The sequence below is a fragment of the Sapajus apella genome, unplaced genomic scaffold, assembly GCF_009761245.1.
Source record: "Sapajus apella isolate SASKATOON/1434 unplaced genomic scaffold, GSC_monkey_1.0 scaffold14, whole genome shotgun sequence".
Lineage (NCBI taxonomy): Eukaryota > Metazoa > Chordata > Mammalia > Primates > Cebidae > Sapajus > Sapajus apella.
Window position 1 is genome coordinate 20,548,397 of NW_022436954.1, and position 22,143 is coordinate 20,570,539.

General features: G+C 39.3%; 1 pseudogene across 1 annotated transcript; it reads right to left on the minus strand.

Moving 5' to 3' along the window:
- Window positions 1-2,006: 2,006 nt before the first annotated feature.
- On the minus strand, window positions 2,007-3,413 carry LOC116555213 (annotated as a pseudogene). Its single transcript, XR_004270423.1, has one exon. The product of XR_004270423.1 is annotated as a ras-related GTP-binding protein A-like (transcript).
- Window positions 3,414-22,143: the final 18,730 nt, after the last annotated feature.

Consider the following 22,143-nt stretch of genomic DNA (forward strand, 5'->3'; position numbering starts at 1 on the left):
CTCTCCTCTCATGAATCTCCTCCAAATCCCCAACCCTCTTCATTTGGCTTAGGATTCTCCTTTGTGGCTGGAGATCTCAGGGTTGTATTCTTCACCCTATACAGAGATGTTAGCTCTTTGCCTTTGTGAGCCTTGGCTTTTAACAACAAAACAGCTTGCTTATCTTGTGGAGATCTCTGGATTTCAGGATTCTTCTCCCTGAGGACGAGTGTTATATATCTATTTCTTTCTGATTCTTCTGCAATGGTAAAAGTACCACATATCTTAGTAAATTATCCTGCCACAAATCTCATAACTTTGTATTTTATAGTATTTAATTCTTCCAGCTTAATTCAGTACATATTTGTTGTGGGACTAACAACAAATATTCTATGTGGGACCCAACAATGAAGAAATTTTCTGCAGTTGAGAAATGCATTGTTTGGTGAAGACTGTAGTTCCCCATATGGCTCTGTGGATTGTCTGTGGTCCATATGAGTGATGGTCTATAAGTGACCATACTTCTGAGAAAGAGCCTCTCTTTTTCCTTTGATGTTTCTGTTTCTCTCTGCTGCTCCACACCCCCCAGCGGACACACACAAGCACAGGTGCAAGTTACTAGCATCTGTGATTCTGCATAGGGAAGTAATTTAGCGATTCTTTAGACTTAGTGATGCCAAGAACCGCAGGTGTTTCTGAAACCTTCCTTTCAGTTGATTTCAATTCTTTTCTCTCTTATAGCAGGAGTGGGAGTCATTGGTGTCCGTAGATACCCGCTGGGTACAGAGACTAGTTCCAGATGCTGCTATAATATGTGGCTCACCCAGGCAGAAATATCCCTCATTAAGACTAAATTCTGCCAGCAGCAGTGCTTACTTGGCTTTTCCTACTGTGTGGTAACTGAATACTGACTATGATTCTTCTATAGAGCCACCCAATTCCAACATGAGAGCATCCCAGGAACAATTGTTTAATTGGGTCTTTATAAGAACAACAAAATAACGTGTTCAAAGTGCCAACATTTGGAATGAGAATTCCATTAAGTATGTATGTATAATATAAATAGATGACATGTATTGAATGCTTATTATATACTAGGTATAGTGTTAAGTGTTCTTGTATTAAATTAACCCACTTAATTCTCATTACCATTTGTTCTATTGAACTTGGGCACAACCACTCGAAGCTTGGGCTTACTTATAAATAAAAGACAATATAGTATCAACCTCATGAAGTGATGAGAATTAAGTGGGTTAATTTAATGTAAAAACACTTTACACTGTACCTAGTCATTTGTTATTTATAAGTAAGCCGACGCCCTAGTGGTTATGCCCAAGGTCGACAGACAAATGGTTGACAGACTAAATATTCTGGTCTCAGCTCCTATGTGGTTAAGCATGAGATTTTACTGTCTTGGAATATGTGCAAAACTTTAAATGATATTCAATATGGTTCTGAACTTAAACTATTAGTTGCTTCCCTAGAGAAAGTGCCCGTATCATTCTTGTCTTTACATAGTCTGCATTGGAATTACCGGTACATTTTTTAGAGTACTTTTTACAGTTTACAGAAAACTTCTTTTAGTTATTGTACTTCTATTTGCTCTGAGTTACCTATCAGTACTATCCTTATTCACTGATAGCTATGAAAATTTGTTTCCTCATGTGCTAAATGCCTGCTACTAATTATTCATGATAGGGCCCATTAGTTTTTCTATAGCTGCTGCAATAAATTGCTGCAAACTTAGTGGCTTAAAACAACACAAGTTTGTTATCTTACAGTTTTGGAGTTTAGGAGTCTGACTTTAGCCCAGGTTTTGCTGGGCTAAAATCAAGGTGTCAACAGTGCTGTGTTCCTTCTGGAGGTGTTAGAGGAGAGGCCACTTTTCTGGTTCAGCTTCTAGAGGCTACCCATATTCCTTAGATAGTGACCCTCTTCATCTAAAGTCAGCACCTGCTGGCTAAGTCTTTCTTATGCTGTCACCCTGACACTGATTTTGCTGCCTCCCTCTTCCCTTTATTTTTTAAGAGTTTATAAACGCCTTTTAATACCTTGCTGATAAAATAGTAACATTCCATCTTTGCAATCTGATACGGAATACAGGAAGATACTGGTAAAGGCTTTGATGTGCATATCTATTATAACCAGGTAATCAGAACACACACGAAACACCGACTTTAGTGTTACACCATACCATCTTCTCAGAAAAGCCAGCTTCAAGCTCTACTGGGTAGGTAAGTAGCGTCCAATGTTTAAAGACTGGAGAGCAGGGGAAAAAGATGAAAGGAGAAAGCAGCACACACTTCAAAGCCCACTTTTAAGCACACGACATTATGAATATTAAAATTAAAGGATGCAAACAAAAAAGGCAATTCAGCATTTTCAGAAAGAGCATTTGGGACTATTCAACTCATAAGGAGACTGTGCTTGGGGCCATTCACTCTCTCCAGCTTCTCAAAGTGTTTCCTGGCATTGCGAATGTTGATCAGGGTGGCCGCAGAAGGGATGGACGGATCTGACATGACCACCGTGACATACGTGTTTGAGGTGAAGATGTCCATAAAAGCTGCAAAGTTGGAATTCCTAACTTCCATGCTCTGAAAGGAAGTGGCCAGTTTACTGCAGCTCAGCTTGAACTGCTTGATGATGTTGCTGATCTTCTCAAAGCGGTGGATGTCACGCTGCTCTTTGCACTGGTAGTGGGAAATCACCAAGAACATAGCTCTTTCGAACAGCAGAACTTCATCGGCCTCGATGATTTGGGCAAAATTCCTGAGGTTCATCTCCAGCTGCTGAACGTTGGGAATTAGCTGGTAGATGATGCTGGACCAGGCTTTGTAGAGCGTCTCATCCCAGATGGATGTTCAAAGACAAGCACACTCCAGCGGGTGAGACAGACGCCTCAGGTCTTCCGCTCGCTCCTTAAAAACCAGGTCACGCTGATCCTGCTGAACCAGGTCCATTTCGTGCACCAGGCAGAAGATGTTGGCGTCAGGAGAGTTCTGGAGGATGACCTCCAGACATGACTGGCAATAATGCATATCCTTTTCCAGTTCATGGCTCTCCACATCAAACACGTAAATCAAAACCTCTGTGTTATGGAAGATGTGGTCTCGCTGGCTGGTGAAGTAATTTTCCATGAAGGTGTCCTGACAGCCACAGTCAGCTCTTCTTAACCTGCTCCCAATGCTGGATGCCTTCAGGTTCACCGCTGATGTCGGCTCCATCCTGACCGAAACCTTCACCAACACAGGCTCTGGTGACAGCTGCTCTCCCTCCACCTGAGTTGGGGTGGGGGCGAAAGGGAGGGCAAGCCCTTGGGATGCCATCTGATGCCCTGTCCAATGTGAGGACTGCCTGGGCAGGGTCTGCCCGTCCCACCCCTCGCTGCCCTTGGGAGCCCTACACTCCACTTGGAGTCTGGATGGACACATGGGCCTGGAGCTCTGAAGCAGCCTCACTCTAACTTCGTGTCCACACTCTGTGGAAACCCCAGACTGGGACATAAGGAGGCCTAGGAGAGCTGAAACAGTGTTTGTGGTGGAGAGGCAGGACTGGCCAGAGTGACAGACATACGGTGATCCAGGAGGCTCAAACAGAAGACACGTCAGCTTTGTTGTGACTTGATTTTTTTTTTTTTTTAACTCTTGTACAAAACTGATCTAATTTTTCACTCCTGCTCCAAGGGCTGGGCTGTGGGTGGGATACCGGGATTTTGAGCCACTGGGTTTTCCCTCAATTTTTCCCCCTTTACTCTCGTATTTTTCTCTCGTTAGACTCCCTCAGACCTGTAACCAGCATTGTCTCTTTTTTTCCTTTCCTCTCTTTTAAACCATGCATTATAACTTTGAAACAAAAAACAAAAACAAAAACCAAAAACCTGTTTGATTAAATTGGGCCCAACTGGATAATCCAAGACAGTATCTTTATGTTAGAATAAGCATCAACCTCAATTTTGTCAACAGCCTTAATTCTCCTCCCTTTAACAACAGTTTCACATGTTCTGGGGATTCACACATGAAATGTGGACATCTTTGGGGACTCTATTCTGTCTGCACATGAAGAGATAGTTTACTTCCCTTTATTGGTGTTTAAGTTGCTCATCTCTGAACTCTGATTTAAAGGCTGTCTCCCTCTCTTCATTTTTCTGCTGCCCTCTGATAACCTGAGAGATTATATTACTTTTATTAAAGGGGAGAAATACTTTTTTGATTGGGGGTGAGCTAAAATTGCCTGTGTTGAGGAGCATAGAGGGAACTCATAATGTGCCTTGTGTAACCCTAATACAGTCTCCTTGCTGAAGCACCTAGAAGTCACTTTGGTTCCTATCTTACTGCTTCTCATCCAGTATGACATGAATTAAATTATCCAAGGTTCTAGGATGGCTTAACTACATAGAGGCTAGGGCCTGGGGCAATAGGGTTGGATAGGTAATTGACAACTCCAATTTTCAATGAATAGAGGGTCATTTTTGAACAGGCATTATTTGTAATAATTAACATTTTTAGCTTATGGAGCTTTAGGTAATCTGACCTAAACCACTCGTATGAGAAAACCAAATTACAGGAGATGAGAAGACTTTTCCAAGGTACTATTGAAAACCGCAATTACTTTTGCACCAACATAATACTTTCAACAAATTGCAGGGTTGAAACTGGATTCACATGACTACTTTTCTACCTCACTGCATTTCTCTCCCTTAAGCAGTGAGCCCTTTTACACTGGCCCAGGTGCCTTCAGTGACTTGCCAAGTGTCACAAGGCTCTAAGCTGTAAGGGTTGGCGTCTGTGACTCTTGTTTCTTGTCCTCTAGTGTTTTTTCTTCTACAGAATGACAGATCATAGAATGCAATACTCTTGGGGATGTGTTCCAACTCTGGATGAGGTGTTCCATGTATGTTAGTGAATAATGAGATCTGAGTAACTCAATGGACAAGGGCCAATGTTGGTGACAGAGGTATTGGGTAATAACAACCGCTGTTTTTGAACACATTTTTCATGCCAGGCCAGGCACTGCACTGACCGCATTACAGGTATTTTATCACTAATCCTCAAAACAGCCTTATGCATCCAAGTGGTAAATGTTACTGTTTGTCCATGTCTCATTATCTGGTTTTTCCAGGCATAAAGAAACCTATACTTGCGAGCCCCGTGGTGGAAAAAGGTTACAGGCTCACAAGCCACTTTTGGCCAATGACACATTTACAGAAGGGACAGACTTCACTTCAAGCATTGCTATGGTCCTCCAGGCTCTCCCCTCCTCTACAGAGGCCCTGGTCCTTCTGGATGAAAGAATGGAAAGTGATTGTGAATGGTTGCACCCGCCGTCAACTGGGACACGCAGCTTGAGCAAGAAACACACTTGTAGGGTGCAGCCCCAGAGCTTTTGGGATTGTAACCATACAACCTAGCATGAACCTTGTCCATGCTAATAGAAGTGGGCATTATTCTCATTCGCCAGTAGGAGCAGACAAGTAAATAGCATCCTTCTAGATAAGAACAGGGGTAGAACAAGTCCATGCCTGAGTAATTGCAGGGCCTGTACTATGAACCTACATCACTTCACTGTCTCCTAGTAGAAGAGAGGCTAGCAGAGAGGCTGCCCAGCAGAAGGATAAGCTGCTGTTGAGGAAGCATTTGCACGTTCGTTCAGCCACGTCTGGTATCTTTGGGGTCTTTTTCATTCTGAGTCTTCAGAGCTTCTTTCTTGTCTAAATTCCTTTGTTCCCTTCTTTATTCTGAACCTGTGCCCTCAAATACCTTCAAACTCTTTAGAAAAATTAATCTCACTTCTGGTTTTCCCTCCACACTTCAGGGCATTTTTGCACGTGCCCTTGAATGATTTTCAACTTTAAATAAGTCCCCCGTCTCTGTAGTCCCTGAGATGTGTGTCTGCTTCTATCCTTTTTATGGAAGAAAACACTTTGTTCTAGACAAACAACAAACAGAGAGGAGGGAGCTAGTTTGGAAAGGCAGCGAACAAAGAGAAACTATTTAGCAGAGACAGGGAGCAACACAGATGCATCAGTTAAGATGGAGTAGAGAAAAGAGGCATGAGCAACAAGACATCTAGAGACCTGATCATCTTAGACTCACTTTTCCAGGGGTGCCAACTTGAGCTGTGTTGTCACCCTTCATGCTGGGAAGGCCCTGGTGGACAGGGCCTGTGGTAGGGGGTAAGGAAGCTGCTCTGTGTTTGACTTAGTCCAAGGGAATGACTGTGGCTGAAAAAAAGTAATTGTTGAAAAACAGGTTGGGCTCTGTTTCCGTGCAGCAGGGCTCTTCTGGTTTAAGAACCAGACCCAGCTGCTTGCATAAGGCTTATGGCTGTAAGCCATAAGAAGGTAAGATGCTGCTTCAGTCAGTGATTTTAAATGCCGAGCACAGTACCTCATATGTACTGATATTTTAGCTGATAAAACTTGGGAGCAGACAAGTTAAATAAATAACATCCCTGTAGATAAGAACAGGGATGCAACAAATCCATGCCTGACTAATTGCAGAACCTGTGCCATGAATCCACATCGCCACACTGTCTCCTAGTAGAAGATAGCCTAGCAGGAAGGCTGTCCAGCAGAAAGATAAGCTGCTGTTGAGGAAGCATTTGCACATTTGTTCAGCCAAGTCTGGTGTCTTTTTTTTTTTTTTTTTTTTTTTTTTTAGTGGTAGAGGGGTTTGGGGTTTGGGCCATAAGTGACAGAAGTCACAAAGTGAGAGGAGAGAGAGCTGCACTAGAGGGATTTTCAATCTTCATTTTCTCCCAGCCCCCTCTGGAGAAAACAGTCTTGGAAGGGTTATAAATGCTCAACAAGGTAACATGCTGCATTGGTAGCAAGCTTTTAGTACAGCCCAGGAAGGCGGAATTAAAGCCTATGGGGAGACTTTCATGGTCAGGTATCAGGGAAGAAAATATAAGACTGTTCCTAACAGACCCACAAAAAAGGAAAGATTTTAAATGTCACATAACTGGAATGAGTTTAAGCAGAAGCGAGGAGCACTGTAAAAGGGAATCAAACAACTGATAGGCAGAATTCCCTAAACTGTGCCCTGTATTCCGTCTCCTTCAGAATCAACTAGAATTTCATTGAAAATGTATATTTCTGGGCTCTACCTCAGACTTAGCATTTGAGAACGTCTTTGGGTAGAGGCTAAAATCTGAGTTCTCTTGCAAAATCTTTTATGCTCTAAGAACCACTCTTGGAGAGTTACGGGAGGATGACTTGCTGAAATATTTTTCAATTCTGAGACTTTGCCACTTAGGTTCTAGAACTGCTTTTGCTGTTGACAGAATATGCAACTTTTTGATTTCTTAATTTATCTATCTGGATGATCTCTAATGCATTTAAGGACTTAAAAATTGATATGTATTCCTGGACCCTACCCCTGAACATTCTGATTCAGTAAGCCTAGGGTAATTTATTCAATCAGCCAGGCTTGGAAACCATTGAACTAAATTATCTCTAAAAGTTTTCTAGCTTTAAAATTTTATGAGTTTATATTATTTAAAGTTATCGAAAATACACTCTGACCCATCTTATCCATATCTCCTTCACCAGGATGTTTTAGGAGCTGGCTCCCTTTTATGAACTAAATTCAGGCTATTTTATTTAATTTTCAAAATCGCAAAGAGGTAGACATTTTCCAGGAATATATATTTTTTTCTCTAAAATGTAGTACCAAATTACTGTTGCATCAAAAGCTGTTCAAGTCAACATCATTACAATAACCTACATTGTGATGTCCTCTTACAGGAGAGGGTGTTCTCTAATTGTCAGGGACTGAACTCTGAAACTAGCATGGCTCCTTGATGATGAGAATGATGAAAGAAGATTGGCTATTCTTTGTACGGTGTCTGTGGACAGCACTATGGGATTTTATGGAGTGGGGAAGTCTTTTGATCATCTTTAAAATTTCTTCTCCCAGAACAGGAATTAGGGGCCACAACACATTTTCATCACAATGCTTTGCACCTTACTACCCTGGGGCAAAAATTTTCCTAGAAACACACAAGTCAGGTATACATGACCTCTATATATAGAGAAAACTTTAAAAGAGGAAATTGGTAAATAATGCATGTTTTTCTACATGTGGCAGATATATAGCCTGTATTTTGGAAGAGACTCAGAGAATGTAGTATATATTATCAGAAAAGGAAAAATTATTGTGTGGTATTATAGAGGATCTCTGGCTCCATAAAAAAAAATTCTCAAGATTCTCATCATACAGAATTAGAGGGTTTCTAACAAGGTAATCTCATCACCATCAAAGTGAGTTATTAAATATAATTTCATATGCTGATGGCTTTTTTCCTAAACAAAGTGTGGATCGATGTCCACAAATGACCTCTGTCATTGTATATTATTTGACTTTTCATTTGATTTTTCCCTCTATTCACTAAGCATTTATTGAGAATCTACTGCATATGAAGTACCTTGACTGGCATTGTCAAGAATTTTAAAGAGCATTAAACATTGTCAGTACTTTCCTTCAGAGCTTAAAATGTAGTAGGGGATTCAAGGCAAGTTCACATACAAAGCTGTGTGACAACACAAGATACCACATAAACAATATCCCCAGGCAGTGTGTGATTAACAGTCACATAAGCAGAACAGATGTGTACCTGGATATACCTGTGTATCTTCCACCTGATGTCTCCTATTAAAGGAGAATTTGCTCTTCTCTTCCGTCTGTCCTTTGGTATTAGATTCAACTGGGGTTGAACTTAATTTATGAATTCAACTTATGCTGGCAAGCTTTTTGGTGTTTAGTCCCACAAATGTACCTTGAACATTAGTCAGGGATATTTTTTCTGCAAGACACAGAAACTTAATTTGAAGTAGGCGTGGATAAATTTAAAGTTTAAATTATATCGGCACTCCTCTCACTATCTCTCAGCTCTGCTTTTTCTTCATTGACTTTGAACATCCATAAACTCTTGCCATGTGGTAGCAAAAAAGGGTTCATTGAAGGCCTAAGCTTACATTTCTCTAGTGCCTTCATTTTAAAAGGTGAATGCTTGTTTTCCCCACACTTCCTGCAAATATCCTAGGGAGAGAGGCAACTACCCCTCCTTAACCAGCAACTATGATCTAGCAGATTGGTTTTGTGTTCACTTCTGGACTTGGAGGATGACAGGAACCCAAAGACATGCTGGGTTGGGAAAAATCACTACACTCTCCTTGCAATTTGCCCTTTGGAGTATGACAAAATAGATGCAATTTTATAAATATGCTGATTGTTTTTCTTGTTGCATGTTTTAGCTTACTTGAAAAGACAAATGCATTTTAGTAAATACAGGTCTGGCTGCAAATAACACAGTGCACAACAGTGCCCTAAAAGGTAGCAAGGAAGAGGAAAGAATGATAACTCATTTTGTTAGATTGACAGAAGAGAACTTTACTCGAACACACTGAACTCCCATGATTGTTTGGGCTTGTCTTCTTTATTTCTTTTACCTTAATACAAATCACCTTAACTCTATTATACAATGTAAAACTGGCACGTGTTGTCTTTTTATTATTATTTATAGCTGACAGAGATTATTCACTCCATGGGAAAGAAAAATTCTGTCAAGGGAATCCTGCAATAATTAGTTTCAAAGGTATATGTGCACACAAATGGGGAAGGAAGTAATTAAAAGAAAATTTGCAGGTTGTCATCCAATACATTTGCTGTAGGATAAATGTATTTGTTTTTAAATTCCATTGGAAATACATCAAAGCTATATTTTCTCTTGTAATTGAGTTTACTAACACCTGTCTCTGGGAATAGTCATAGGATCAGTGTATAATAGAGTGAGTTTTGTGTGTTTTATTATTTGAAATTTAGCTCAAGGACCAGAAATGAGTCAGTTGACTTACAAAAAAAAAAAAAAAATGATGAAAACTATAACAACTTAATTGACTGAAAGAGAACCAGTGATTTTTTAGGTTAATAGTAGTGGAGAATCTTCTCCATCTATTTGCTTGGCTCCCAATGGAATGTCATTCTGGCATCTTCTGCAAATGGCTACCTGAAATATGAAAAAGTACTGTGGTTTTGGATCTAGGCCAGACATGGATTCAAATCTTGCTTCTATCATCAACTGGCCAAGTGGCCATGGCAAAGTTATTTATTTTCTTACTCCTGTAATGGAATTCAAATAGCTACTTCATAATGTTGATAATAACGCTAATTGAGATAATGTCCTTTAAGTGCTTGCTGAAGTGTCTGGGAAAACATAAACACTCAGTAAATGTTAGTTCTCTTTGCTTCACTTTTATGCATTTCCACTTATATGAAATTCTGTAACAGACAGAAAGAAACTAAGATGACAGATGCACCTGGAGAGATTTCCTAGGGAAGCACTGGATTGACCGAAAAGGGGGACAAGGGAACTCTGGGGTTGATGAAAATGCTCTGCATGTTGATTGGCATAATGTTTGCAGAGGTCAAAACATTTATTCAAGCTCATCAAAGTGTTAATTTATACAAGTGCATTTCAGTGTTTATAAATTGTACTTTAGAAGGTAGAAAAGGGAATGCAGAAGGATATGTGTAATTATACAGTATGAGGAGAGTCCAAAGGCACAAATTTCTGTCAACCTGCCTTCTGTGTACTTGCCACATAAGTATAGAAAGAAGCATTTCCATCTGGGACCAACAGGGACCTGTTCCTGGCCTGGGGCTATGGCGCCTTCCATGATATCCTTCTCCCAACCTGTGCTCCCATCCTGCTCCTTCTCTTCCCTTTCCCCTTTCTCTTCTAACTTCTTCTGCCCTTCTTCCCCTCTTCCCACATATATATTTATTTTAACAATTTTGGAAAACACATATATACAAATGAAAAGCAGCAAGAAAAATACTCATTTATACTTCTCCATTTCTACTTCTAGATATTCCATGATTTATACATTTCCCTCTACCGTAAATTTGATATGATGCTGATTATACAATTTTGAAACCTGCTGTTGACTTATCATAAGCATGTGTCTACTAAAATCCTTTCTAAATACTATTTAATTAGCAATACGTCTCATTATGCAGCATATAGTAATTTAGCTACTCATTCTGTGAACATGGATATTTAGATGGTGTTAATGTTTTGATTTTTTTTTTTTTTGAGATGACATTTCACTCTTGTTGCCCAAGCTGGAGTGCAATGGTGCGATCTTGGTTCACTGCAACCTCTGCCTCCCAGGTTCAAGCAATTCTCCTCCTTCAGCCTCCCAAGGAGCTGGGATTACAGGTGCACATCACCACACCTGGCCATTTTGTGTGTGTGTGTGTGTTTTTAATAAAAATGAGGCTTCACCATGTTACCCAGGCTGGTCTCGAACTCCTGGCCTCAGGTGGTCTCCCTGCCTTGGCTTCCCAAAGTGCTGGGATTACAGGTGTGAGCCACTGGGCTCCGCCAATGTTTTGATTTTTATAAACAACTATGATGAGCATCTTTGTATATACATGTTTTAAATTTATTTTCCATTTTAAAATCAGAGTTACACATGAACATATCTTGAAGAGTCAGATAGTTGTGCAAGTCATATTTTATCAAAAAAACAACAATAAAATACTCTACCACATCACCCTCCCTTATTGTCACAAGTTTTGTCTTGCTGAAGGCAACATATTGCTTTTTTTGTTTTTAACTTTTAGAAACAGAGGGTCCATATATAGGTTTGTTACATGGGAATATTGCACAATGCTGAGGTTTGGGGTATGGATCCCATTACCCAGATAGAAGGATAATATCCAATAGGTAGTTTGTCAGTCCATGCCCCTTTCCCTTCCAGAAGTTGGCAGTGTGTATTGCTTCCATGTTTATGTCCACATGTGCCACTTTCTATTATCGTGGCTTTTTTTATATGTGCTTTTCTATTTCTAATTAATGTGCTTATTTTGCCACTCATTAATTTTTAAATTTTGAATACAGTCTTTTGAATCTTCATGATAAAAAATGAGATTTAATAATCTTTTAAAGCACTCCTCACCGTGTACCACACATACACCTATCTATGCTTCATCCCAGAAGAGCTGTGAAGGTCTATAACTCATCAAATATTACTTTGTCTTGCTTTGAAAAGGCAGATGTGGCTAAGAGTAGGATTTGGACATTCTTCATTTCTATGATGAAATATTATCATAATATAATCTTAATGACACCTCAGTCTCATTATGACTTTTGACATGTATGAATATATTTAAAGCTATTACTTATTGACAGATAAATCAGTTTTTTTATGATGTTGAATGACCTCAGACTTTCCAATTAGCTTTCTGGAAAAAAGACAGAGTAGGCTCTTAAGTGGGTTTCTTGTTGGCTAGGCTTCAGTGTTGATAATAATCCCTATCAGTCAAGCTTCATTCAGAGAAGCAGAAAAAAGAGTGTGTAAGTGTGTTTATGTGTGTGTTGCAGGTATCTGACCTGATGCAATCGTGAAAACTATATAAGCAGTGTCTGAAAGGCTATTATTATTGTATCTGAATCTGGATTTTGAAATCCACAATCTAGACAGTTGGGAAGGGAAGACAGAAAGAAGGAAGAGCAAGAACAAGCTGGAATCTTCAGGCATGAGTTAGACCTCACAAAAACAAATTGAAACCTGTATTTTCCTTGTGCCTCATCTTGTAGGTGTGGATGTCCTGGAGAAGCTGGGGATTTCATTATGATGCTAAACACACACACCTGCCCAGGAAAGAGAGGAGCTGAAGGAAGACCCAGGAGAATTTAGAGCATTTGTGGGCCTAGCTACTACTTTGTGCCAATGAGGTGAGTCAGCAGATCCACCACAGTGTACATGAACTACAAAATGATTGCTATTTCCCTGTTCTGGGACAAGGAGTTATCTCAGCCTAGAAGCCTGGTGCATTCTCGCCTCTTGGGTCGCATTATTGATGGATGCTTTTAATCACGTTGTGGTGATCAGGCTAAATGAGTTTTGAAGCCTGATATTTTGAAGATTGGCCTTATTACTAGATGTGTGACTTGTAAAGCCCCCTGCAACAAAAAAGGCTAAGAGATTCCTTGAGAAGAGAAAACCAAAAGTCAATAACAATATTAAGAATGCTGTTGAGCTCAGTGACTCACACTTGTAATCCCAGCACTTTGGGAGGCTGAGGTGGGTGACCTCAAACTTGAGGTCAGCAGTTTGAGACCAGCCTAGCCAACATGGTGAAACCTCGTCTCCACTAAAAATACAAAAATTACCTGGGCATGGTGGTGCACACCTGTAATTCCAGGTGCTTAGGAGGCTGAAGCAGGAGAATCACTTGAACCCAGGAGGTGGAGGTTGCAGTATGCCACTGCACTCCAGCCTGGATGACAGAGGGGGATTCCATTTCAAAAACAACAAAAAAATAATGCTGTGTTTTATAAGAGGAAAAGGAAAACGCAACAGAAACATAATATTTAGTGATGTGTATGTGCTGAAAAACCCATCCAGTGTTCTGTATACAGAGCAAAATATAAAAAGATGTCTGCTGCTTCCAGTCTACCCTTCAAATCTCCCCCAAGAATGTCCCTCAAAGACCTAAAGATAAAAATATCATTTGACCCAGAAATCCCATTACTGGGTACATACACAAAGGAATGTAAATGATTCTATTATAAAGACACATGCATATGTTCATTGCAGCACTATTCACAATAGCAAAGAAATGAAATTAACCTAAATGCCCATCAGTGATAGACTAGATAAAGAAAATGTGGTACATATCCACCATCGAATACTAGGCAGCCATAAAAAAAGAATGAGATTATGTCGTTTGCAGGGACATGGATGGAGCTGGAGGCCACTATCCTTAGCAAACTAACACCGGAATAGAAAATCAAATACTGCATGTTCTCTCTTGTTAGTGGGAGTTAAATGCTGAGAATACCTGGACACATAGAAGAGAATGACACACACCGGGGTCTTTTGTAGGGTGGAGGTTGGGAGAAGGGACAGGATCAGAACAAAAGAATTAATGGGTAATAGGCTTAATACCTGGGTCTTGTTGAAATAATCTGTACCATAAACCCCTATGACACAAGTTTACCTACATAACAAACCTACCTATGTACCCTGAACTTAAAATAATAGTTTTAAAAAAAAAAAGAATGTCCTTTGCACTTCCCCCATTCAACCAGAAACATAGAGGAAAGAGATTTGTGGAAATGTGTGTGGCTCAGCCTAGCCAAATTGACATTTTACAAAGCCCTTGCATCATGTAATCAGGAGTATCTTTCTCTCTGAGAACACTGTTCTTCATAAGACTCTTTGACTCAGTCATTTGCTTCAAGACCAAAAGCTGACATTGGTAGCCATACACATGTAGAATTGCTTTCAGGTTCTGATAGTGACATGGAAAGGACTTCACTGTCCAGGACTTCACTATCTTACTGCCAAGCTTTGAACCTGCAAAACCCATATAATCTAAGATAACCCATAATAGCAAGGTTTGTTGCCTCTGAAATGGCAAGCTTAATAAAATACTTTTAAAAATTATCTCAAAACTCTTTTAACAAATGATAACATGCCATTAGACTTTTCCAAATAATGTAGTTATTTGGAGACCCTACTTGTAAATTGATCTTTATTGAGGGCTTATTATATGTCAGTTACTGTGTGAAGCTCTTTTATATGTAACATCGCTGAGTCTTCATAACATATGAGAGACAGGTGACATCAATCCTATCTAAAAATGGGTTAACTGAGGTATTTCGTGGCTAAGTATCATTCCCAATGCCTACATCTAATAACTGTTGGAAGGAGGACTGGAACCAAGAGTACCAGATTTTGTTTCATGGGATGTGAGCACATATTTTGCCCATGTGAATAAACTGATAAACCTTTGAATGATAAAGAAATTTAATGTACTATGTATTTTTTTTCAAAACTGCCTTTTAAGATAATTAATTTAGTCAATTCTAGCTGACAAGAGCTTTTAAAAGATTACATGTAGTAATCTTTTATTTATGAACCAGAAGAGAACATACATTTGCATCAATAGTTTCAATGAATCCCAACTTTTCTTCTGATATCTTGGCCAACATTGGGAACTATCAAACTATGATAAGATATCAAACTATGATTGTTTATGTACCTTAGGCTATCATTGTTTGATAATAAATTACATAGTTTGATAGTTACATAGTTTTTGTAAGTTTATCAACTATAATAGGCTGCTATCACAATTTTATAACATTTTATTTTGCTGTGCAAATGCATAGCTCAAGATAAATGACTTTAAATACAGAATTGCAGTTGTTTTTTCTCTAGTCATTTATGGAGAGGAGCCTTGCCCTTACCACCCAAATATCATTCACCTGTGCCCTTCATTGATGCTTTTTCTTCATGGTAGCCATCATCAGGCCCCCCAATGGAGACTTCATCTCCAGATGGAGCCAAGTACAATAGAGGCAGAGGCTTCAGGCAGGCAACGTAGGGCAAAGGACAGGATCTAAAGTTCTACGGATAATTAAATTCATTATCTGTGATAATTACACTCCTCTACTGATTAGCTGTGTGAACTCTTTCAGGCTGCATAGTCTCGCTAAGTTTTCTGTTCATCCATTAAAAGGGATTAATAATAGTATCTACCTCATAAATTTGTTGTTGAAATGAGATAATGCATTAGAAATTCTTTGTTTAATGGCTGATGAATGGTAAACACCCAATAAATGTCAGCCACGCCATCACATCATCATCATCATCATCATCGTCATCATCATTGTTGGCATAAACTGGCAGAAAAACTGTCTTGAAGGAAGTGGGAGGTTCTCATCACTCTGATAGAGCTGCAGATTATGAAACAGGCTTTTGGAGAGTCCATGGAGACCCATTCATAGAAAACACCCAGAGTGGGAAACAGGAGTTGTGAGTCTGCTTTATATCTTAGCCTTCTTATCTGTACAGGGAAAGACATTGGGCTGGTTGATTTAGAAGACATGAAGTACTGTGGTTATTTGCTCCTTAGTCATTAAGTAAATATATTATGCTGTTCAATATGAAGGGGTAAGTGTGGAATTCATTTATTTGTTCATTCAAAATGTATTCATGTGTGCCTATTCTGGGTCTGTTACATAATATTTTAGAAACCATGGCATAACTTTCAATTAAAGAGATAAAAACTCCTGACCACATGGAGTTTGCATGCATGGGAAGAGACAGACAACATACCATAAAGAATGAAATATATGGTATGCCAAGTAGTGATAAGTATTATGAAGAAAAATAAACAAAAAAGCATAGAAAAGTTATAGGTAATTGTGGGAGGGCAAGGTTGCAATTCAAATGGAATGATCAGAGAAGTTCTCACAGAGGAGGTAATATTTTAATCCAATAACTGAAGGAGGTGAAGATACAGGAAAAGAACATTTTGGGCAGAGGAGACAGCAAGTACAAAGATTTGAAATGGGTCCTGATTGTCTTTTTCAATGAAGAGCAAAAAGAAGCCACTGTGTTAGTGTGGAGTGAGCCAATGAGAGAATCACAGAAGATGAGGTCAGAGTTCATTCTGGTTGTGCATTGGGGGAAGGAGAGGGGACATACCATTTAAAGATATCTAAGCCACTCTAAAGGCTTTAGCTTTTAGTCTGATTGAGATAGAAACCATTAGCAGGTTTGGAGCAGATGAGTCATGTAAGTGGACTTCCTTTTAAAAGGGATTACTTCAGTTGCCATACTGGGAATAGAATATGGGGAGTAAAGTCAAAGATGGGGAGCTCTGTTGGGCTGATCTGGGTAAGCAGGTTGGTGGCTTGAACAAGGGTGGTAGTGGTGGAGTGACAAAATGTGACAGATTTCTAGGTAGGCTCTCAAGGGCAATTGATCAAAATTTGTTGTTGGGTTGGATTTGGAGTGTGAGGGAAATGAATGAAATGAAGGTGCCTTTGGCTTTTGCTCTAAGCCACTGGAAGGGTAGAGTTGGCATTTACTGTGATGGACATATGAAAAGGAGCAGATGAAGGGAGAAAGATCACACGTTTGTATTAATAAATGGACAGGTAGAGAAATGGATATATAGATATGAATGCATCTATGTCAAATTTCAGAAGACTATTAGCCATCTAAAAATGAAGATGTTGAGTAGGTGGTAGGATACCTAAGTACAGAATTCATGAACTAGTAGACCAGGACTGGAGAAATCCATTTGTGAGTCATGAACATACAAACGGCATTTAAAACTGTGAGATTAAATGAGATCACTAAAGAAGTAAATGTAGATGGAAAAGATTCAAAACTCCATGGATGAGACCTGGAGTACTTCAAAATTTAGAGGGCAGGTTGATAACAGGAAATTAGCAAAACGTTTTGAGAGCCAGAGAGATAGGAGGAAAGCCAAGGGAGTGTGGAATACTGGAAGTTAAGTGAAAAATGTGTTTCAAGGACCAGAAGCTGTCCATTGGATTTAAAAACATGAAGGTCTTTGGTGATCTCCCCACTAAACAAACTGGAAGCAGATTTGATTTGAAAATTAAGCTGACCTTGCCCCTATTTTGTAGTAGAACTCCAGGTGAATACAATAAACTAAATGCTTGGACACAGAAATAATAGGACATGGCATCTGAGGAAGTATCCAGCCATATTGGCTAAAGTAATGAGAAATCAGTCCAGGGGAGCTTATTGATGAACAGAAGCTAAGAAGACTGCAGTGCTTATATTGCATTCCATATCATGTCCTGGAGAGGCAATGACAGCTAAAAATAAGCTTGTTTCCCATGTGACTGATATTGAGGGATTTAAAAAAATTAGCTATTCATATTCTTTTATTTAAAGGTATGGCCTATATGTGTAATTCTAGATAAGATGCGTTTGAATCTCATTTAAGGAGTTAAGATGTCTCCCGTATGTCCTCTCAAAGCAGTTCCTTTTAGTACTCATAGCTTCAAACTGCTGTCTTGGTAATTGTGTTTATTAAATGAATTAGTGAGTGGAGAAAAATATAGTCATTTATTTTGCCTCTGGGGCAATCTGCACCTTAGTTTATTCTGCATATTCAACTTCGTTCAGCCTTACAACTTGAGACTTTTTGACAAAGCTAATTTGATCTTCCAAGGCTTCCTGTGCTAGTGTCTATATTACCTGGAGATGCTTATAAAAAAGAAAGGTTATCTTGCTTACTGTCTGGGTATAACTGAGATACAGCTTCTTTCATTTCCCATCATAGTAAATATCTGTGGTTTGTAATTACCTAAAGCCATTACAATATCTCCTCCCATCCCACCCCAGGGTCCCTGGCAATTTACGGCTATGATGTATGGGTTTCATTATTATGAAACTACTGATAGAATTTCACCTTGGGTGTTCCCTGGAATTGAGTTATCTGCTGGGGTATTGCTGAGATTAGATACCAAGGTGGAAGGATGTAATCATATTATTAGCAAGAGCATAGGGGTTCTAAGGTATTAGTGGAGCTGCAAAAGGCTTCTGATTATAATAATCAGGCTGATCAGAAGCTTTCTAAACAGCTTTGTGTCCAGTTCTCTTTCTTCAGTCAATACATATTTTACACCTACTATGAATAACATATGTGGTGTAAAATACATATTGACTGAAGGAAGATAATTTTACAACTACTATTAGGAATTGTGAAATAGGTACCTTATTCCCTATAAAGGAATCACCTTGTGCTTTTTCCCGTGGAGCCTCTACAGCTCATTCACCCTTCAGAAGCAACAAATCAGCCAGTTGAGAAAGAATGTATCACAATGTGTTTCACGTGCTGGGTCTTACAAGTTTGAAGACAAAAGTGTGGGATTTCTCTTTCCCATTACAAGAAATAAGATTCTGAGCCAGACGTTTGTTCTTTCAGAGGGTGAGCCTCCTTATAAAGTGGAAATGACATTTACCTCCGAGGGCATGAAACAAAAGTGCCTCGCACTCAATAGGCATTTTAATAAATGGCAGGATTTCCTCATAAGATATTTTATTTGTTCTTAATCCTACCTCAGGTACCAGACTCAACTGTAAATCACAATAAATATTTTCTACAAAATAAAATCTTCTTTCAAAGGGTTTGCCTTACAAGCCATCATATAAAAAGCATGTGCTGTGAGCACTTGATCTGTGTAATACTCACTAGCTTAAGTGACAGAGGATCTACTTAGGAGATAAGAGCGTTAATGGCAGTCCCTTTTGTGGATTGAAGCTTTCCACTTAGCCCCCACTTTGCCCCGCAGCTCCTCTCTGAGAATATCTTTGGTCTTGGGTTTGTCTGTGGGGCACTGCAGAAAGGCATTCTCCAGGGGCACCAAGCTAGTAGTCAAGAATTGCTCCTGTTCATGGGTGACTAATAGATGAGAGGTTGGTGTAGACAGGATATTCTTGTCCACAGGATGTCTGGACACAGGTGCAGGCCTATCTGGCTGTGTAGGACACTGAATAGTAAATGGGGCACCCCAGCATACTTACCAGCGTCTTTGCTCTTGGAACACTTTTCCAGCCCTGTCCCCATGGGACTTTTTCTCTCTGCCTACCTCATTCACACTCCCTTAGCTTTTCATGTATACTGCCTTTATCTCTTGAGATCAAAATCTTCATCCTCCCCAAAACTTCTCCTAATCTCTTACACAATTACCCTCTCTCTTTCCCTCTCACAGTAGCCCTTAATGGCCAACCAAGAAGTTCCTGTGTGTAAATAATTACTGAGCTCAAATTATCAGCCACAGAATAAATAGTCGCCGTTTACTCCAGGATCAATTTTAAAATAAATGTGCTTGGTACCATATTAGAATTACCTTCAGAGACATATGGGTAGATGGATAAATACAGGTGATATAGAAATATACATGGACGTGTAAAAGAGGTCTTATTAGGGGAATTGACTCATGTGATTAAGGAGGCTGAGAAGTCCTGTCACAAGCCATCTGCAAGCAGGAGACCTTGTGATACTGATAGAGGGGCTCAGTCCACGTCTGAAAACCTCAAAAGCAGGGAAGCCGATGGTATAACTGGTAATCCCTGGAGAACTTGAGGGGCTGCTATCATAAATCCCGAAGTCCCAAGGCTGGAAAGCCTGGATTTCTGATGACCAAGGGAAGGACCAGGAGAGTGTCTGAGCTCCAAGAGAGAGAACAAGGAAATCCTTTTCTCTCCTTTTTTGTTCTCCTGGCCCCTGATGATTGATTGTGGGTGGATTTCCACCCACTCCAGGGCGGATCTTCCCCACTCAGCCCACTGACTCTTGTAACAATCTGTTACGGAAACACCTTCGCAGACATTCCCAGAAATAATGCTTTAGCAGCTCTCTAGGTATTCTTTAATCTGGTGAGGCTGACACCTAAAATTAACCATCCTAACTACCTCCCTACTTTGAGAGGAAGGAGTATTTTCATCCTATTTTGGGGGAAGATGGCCTTCTGCAACAGAATGTATCCAGTAATTTCCTGTGATGCATCACAGACAAGCATAACCTTGGAGTTTTCATGTCAGGAAGTAAGTTGAGCTTTCCTATCCTGCTGCATTTTCTGTGATTTAGTGGCCACCACAGAAAAACATTGCTGCAGAATAAACAGCTCTTGTGTATCTTGGCTTCCTTCCCTGTCTTTTACAGCAAGGGAGTTGACTCAGTGTATTCTTTAGCTTCAGCACTACCTAAAGAATAAGACAATCTGGGTTTTTAAAGATATATATTTGGTGAAAAATGTTTGGAAGGAATAGATTTTCCCTTAGGGAGCTATCATTTGTATCTTCAGATGTGTAAAATAATGTAAGAGAGAGAATGACCTGTTGTTTTTCCCTGAAGGTTGACCTGATATTTTTTCCCCACAGATGTATTGAGACATAATCCACATACCATAAAATACAATGATTTTTAGTATATTCACAGAATTGTGCAACCATCCCTAAAGTCAATTTTAGAACATTTTTATCACCCCCCCCAAACAAATACCCCTTACTCATTAGCATCACTTCTCATTTCCTCTCTTTCCCTAATTCTAGGCAACTATTAATGTACTTTCTGTTTCTGTAGATTTGCCTGTTTTGGACATTTCATATACATGGGATTTTACAATATGGGATCTTTTGTGATTGTCTTTTTTGACTTTGAATACTGCTGCTAAGGTTTATTCATGTTGTAGCATATACCAACACTTCATTCTTTTTTAGTGCTAATATATTATTCTATAGATATACCACATTCCATTTATCCATTCATTAGTTTATGAATAATAAATTGTTTCAGATTTTTAGCTATTGTAAATATTGCTGCTGGGAGCATTTGAACACACACACACACACACACACACACACATACACACACACACACACACACATTTTACCATAGCTTATGATAAGGTTTATTTATGGCAGTGGGAAATTAGAAACAACCTAACAGTATAATAATGGGGTATCTGTTTTTTAAAATGATGCATCCATATGATAGAATATAATGAAGCCATTAAAAATAATATTTTAGTAAATATAAGGATTTATAAATATATCAATGAAAGTATAGTAGAAAAGAAGCACTCATTAATACTGCCAAATTCTTCCACAGGAAAGAATTTAGCTTTTTATGCATGTATGCAACATCCGAAATAAAACAACTGTGGTTAATCTGAGAAGTGACTTAGGGATCATTTTATTTTCCTTGTCATAAAACAAGCATGTAGTATTTGAAAAATAATTCTGAAAAGTATTAAAATGCTTCTTGTCATACAGTAAAAGGAAAACTTTCAAAGATTTCTAGGGTTGCAGTAATAACCTTCACAGAAATAGAATGCACAAATAAAATACATTTAAATTTATGGATTTTGTTGTTGTTCTTGTTGTTTTGTTTTGAGACAGAGCCTTGCTCTTTCGCCAGGCTGAATTGCAGTGGGACAATCTTGGTTCACTACAGCCTCCGCCTCCGGGACTCAAGCAATTCACCTGCCTCTGCCTCCTGAGTAGCTGGGACTACAGGCACATGCCACCACACCCAGCTATTTTTTTTTTTTTTTTTTTTTGTATTTTAGCAGGGAAGGGTTTCACCAAGTTGGCCAGGATGGTCTCCATCTCCTGTCCTAATGATCTGCCTGCCTAGGCCTCCCAAAGTGCTGGGATCACAGGCATGAGCCACCTCGCCTAGATTTTATAATAATACTATTAATGAAAATCTCATTGATCATCTTTGTAAGTTACTATGAACCAAAACATTATTTTTTAAATGATAAATAGGAAAAGAACCAAGCATTTATCATCATTTTCCATTAGAAATT